Genomic DNA, 4,522 nt, shown 5'->3' with positions numbered 1-4,522 from the left:
TGTAAAAAAGTATCAATATTTATTCTAGCCAGATGAAATTATTTTTGGTACTAGGTGGATCTAAATAATAAATTTTCAAATAAACAGAAGGAAAGAATGCCATTTATATATTTATATTTCAAAAATTTTCTTTCTGTTTTCTCTACACAGCAGAAAACTGAAGATTTTCCAGAAATTTGTAGACAGAAAAATGAAAGCAGAATATTATATCATAATATTTGTCATTTTTTTTCTCTCAAGACATGATAAATATTGATTGAAAAAAATCTTTCACATAGTATATACTTTTCCCCAATTGGACAAGTGCTTAAAAAGCTGCCACTTGATCATTTGCCCAAAGACTTAGTTCATAGTCTAAAAATAAGTAAAGTCCAGACAGTCTGCTACGAGGTGGTAGTAAGCCAATGCTACCATAATCAGATTTGCATTGTCCTCCATAACAGATGCCCTTATCCACTCGGTCCACATCTGGGTTCATCTGTAGCTGCAGTGGACATTTCTGGAGCATGCAGACGTCTTACCACCTCAAGTACCCAGGCTTCTCTGTTTCTCTGCCTGGGGACTTTTGCTAGCACCCAGGATATGCACAGGGCAATGTGGAAATGCTAAGTATGCAATGCTCCCACAGGGCAACTCGCAACCAATGAGTCTGTGAATACCTCAGCTTGCCCCTCCTGACAATGCTGAAGCATATTCTACATCCTTCCTCAGTGGGATCTCTTCCAGGTTTTGCTATTAGGGTAATGCTGGCTTCACAGAAGAAATTGGGAAGCATTTTCTCATCCTGTCTTTTCTGGAAGAGTTTGCATAATATTTATTAAATGTTTGATAGAATTCATTAGTGAAGCCATCTGGACCTGGAGGTTTTATTAACTAGATGTTTAATTACGTAAGGATACTTCAAAAAGTTTCTGGAAAAATAGAATTAGAATATAATATGAATCTTTCCTTGAACTTTTTGAAGTACTGTTGTAAATTCAATTTTAAAAATAAGCATATCATAATTCAGAATTAATTTTTAAGCATTCGGTAAGTTATATTTTCAAGGAATTTAGTCATTTTATCTAAGTTGTGAAATTGTTTTAGCATAATGTCGGGTTTTTCTGTTTTTTTTTTTTCCTTTTTGTCTTTTTTCGTGACCGGTAACGGGATCGCAACCCTCGGTGTCGCGCCCTCACAGCGCTCAACCAGTGAGCGGACCGGTCTCTATACGGGATCCAAATCCTCGGTGGGAGCGCCGCCGTGCTCCCAAGTGCTGCAGTCTACCGAGTGCGCCACCGGGCCAGCCCAATAATACATTTTTTTTATTGGCCTCTTTCAAAGCCTTGTTTCAGGGTCTACTTTGGGAAAAATACAAACTAACATCCTCTTTCATCCTCCTTCATCATTCTTATTGAAATTTCAGTGAATTGATTAGGAATTAGCAGGTCCCAAGAAGTCCTGTCTGTAGCTTAGGCAAGGTAGCAGTGGAGTAGAGGGACATGGTTCTACTGAAAAAGCATGAAAATGAGAATGTGAAAACCTAATCTATGATGTCTATTCAAATCTCCTTGAATCTGATCTTTGTCTCAGCTGATTGCTTCCTCCAGGAACACAATCTTCAGTTGCCCTCTGAGACTTATCTCTTGGTTCTCTTCCAATCTCATAAACTTCACATTCTCAGTGCCCTTTGCTGGACCCTCCTCATTTTCCTAAGCTCAGTCCCCAGACTCCTTCCTTTAGCTATCTGATGGGTTGAGAGAAGTTCTAGAAGAGCCAAAGCAATGTGCCATGTTATGCTTCTCATGGTCTGACCTCACCCAGATGACCCAGAGGATCTAGAGGAAAAGATATCCTCCTGTGTTTCATGCAGTCCTCTCCTAATGTCATTGCTTGCAACCATTTCTTTATTAGTTTGCAATAGCTGAACTCTACAGTGAGAACCTACAGTGAGGAATCACCATTCCTTATGTGATTTTATTCAGTCATGTGTTTTGAGTACCATAAATATATAATGACTTCAAAATTTACATCTTCAGTCTGAACTTCTCCCCTGAACTCCAGAGCCCTTATGTCTAAGTGCTATTTAACATCTCTGCTTAGGTGTCTAATAAGCATCAGCTTAACATATCCAGAATTTATCCTTGGATTCCACTTCCCCCGGTCTTCTCTGACAGGAAATGGCAGTTCCATTTTCTGACAGGAAATGGCAGTTCCATTTTTCCAGAAACCTTAGTCATCTTTAATTTCTTATGATCTCACACTAAAAATTGAATCCATCACCAAATCATATCCTTCTAATAAAATATATCCTTAATTTAGCCACTATTAACTCCTTTATTGCTAATCTGGGTCACGGCACTATCACCTCTTGACTGGATAATTTCAATGACTTTCTAACTGACCTCTCTGATTCTGCTCAACTCATTAAAGCTTATACTGAGTGGCACTTTTAAAACATTAAGTCAGATCAAGTGACTAATGTGTTCTGGTATCCCAATTCATACAGTATACAGTCCAATGTATATTGGATTATTTGGAACTACAGGGTCTAATGTGACTTTGTCCTCACCCCTCTTTTGACTGTTCTCCTACAACTCTCCTTCTTGCTAACACTGCTTCAGCCTCACTGACCTCCTTTCTCTTCCTTGATTCTTTGCACATGGTGCTCCCTCTCCCCGGAATTCTCTGCAATCATAATCTCAGGGTCACTCTCTCTTTACCAAGATCTCTACTCAAGTGTCAACTTATTGAGATGCTTTTCATCACCATTCTTTCACACCTACCACACACACAAATACACACACACATACACACTGTCTATCTCTGTTAGCATCATCTGACGTATTACACATTTCCTTATTTGGATATTGTCTTTCTTTCTCAACTAGAACATAAGTTCTTTGAGAGTGAGGACTTTGATTTATTCCCTGATGTATGCCCAGCACCTACTATAGATTCTGGTACAAATCAGGCACCCAACACACGTGGTGAATGATGAAATAAACAAGCTGTAAATCAGGGGAGGCTGGCCTACATTATCTTTAATCTACCTTTCACTCAAGTACTATACTTGTCGAATGATCTTAGTTGACTGTAAAAGTAAAAAAGATGTGCTATAATTTGTTTAATCTGACAAAAGACTTGTTTCTTACTGTTGATATAAATCTTTCAATGTTGTCAGTCAACTTACATTTCTCTATTAAATGGGGAATATCTATTAGAATGCTTAAGTTTTATTGATCTTATAAGTTTTTATATATATACATATCTAAAAGCACTTTTAGGCCAACATGATATTTGTCTTTCATTTTTTCTTTCTACCTCAGTTGTGTTTTCTATGAATGTTTCTGTTTTCTCTTGGTACATTGTATTCCCAACAAGATTCAGATTTAGGAGCAGGAAAGAATCAGAATTCCCCTTCTGGTAATAAACAGCATCTCTTCCTAAACATTTCCATCCATCCATATGCTACTTTTAGATAATCAAGACAAAGGAAAGAACAATGGTAGCACTTTTGCATCTGCACAATTCACCTGAGACATGAAGTCTCATCCTTTCATTCTCTCTATCCAAACCAATATGTGTTCACTGCCTTGTATTTCCTTCACCTATCTTAATTGGTTATTGCTTAATTTCTAATCTAAGAAATTATTTAGAATATTATAAAATATTTAAATAAAGTTTATAGACACATAGGTGTTCTCTTGTAGTTCTTTTCTTAAAGCTAAAACCCAGATTTTTTCATATTTTCCAAAACAATGGAGACTGATATATCTTTGAAATCCAGGTTCTAGCCTTTCACAAATCTCTCTTCTGTGTCAAGTACAATTGGTGCTTAATTACTAAACTTTATATTTTAGTATCTTCCTTTTCCTTAGCATGATTTTCACCTAGTCCTTTGTTTTGTAAGTTCTTCCTCCCCCACTTTTTGGTAGTTCAGAAGTGCTTTGTAATTATTTACCAAGCAGAACTGAGACCTTATTAATCCTTACCATTTTCTGAGTATCCCACTATTAGCTGCACATTTAAAATGCAGAAAATAACAAAAATTAAATACATGTTAAAAACAAAGAAACTCTGAATGATGATAATACATGTTGAATATCCTGTGAAAGTAGTGGTCACCTCCATTTTTGAGGACCTCAATATATCTCCTTTCCTGGTGTACTTTTCGTATAAATAGCCACCTGTGGAGCCTTCCTGGAAGGTTTCAATGATCTTTGTGTATGGATTATCAACAGGGTGGAAATGGAAAGGGTAAAGGGAGGAAAAGACAATAATAGTGACAAAAAGGAAGATTAGGTTCATTCACTGATTTGTAAATATTTATTAAGTACTTGTTCTGTGCCTGGCAATGTGCTGGACAGTGGGAACACAATGGTAAGCAAATCCAGATAATATTACTGACCTTCTGGAGGTTAGAGTCTAGTAGGGTAGCATGGAGGAGTCTGGGGGGAGTAAAAAGACAAATGACTCCATATGAAAATTGTTAAATTGCCGCCGTGATAGCGTGAAAGAAGACAGGGCCACCATGGTTGTT

The sequence above is a fragment of the Galeopterus variegatus genome, unplaced genomic scaffold (assembly GCF_000696425.1).
Source record: "Galeopterus variegatus unplaced genomic scaffold, G_variegatus-3.0.2 Scaffold1459, whole genome shotgun sequence".
In the NCBI taxonomy this organism is placed as follows: domain Eukaryota; kingdom Metazoa; phylum Chordata; class Mammalia; order Dermoptera; family Cynocephalidae; genus Galeopterus; species Galeopterus variegatus.
Note: the sequence above shows the minus strand (reverse complement) of the source record.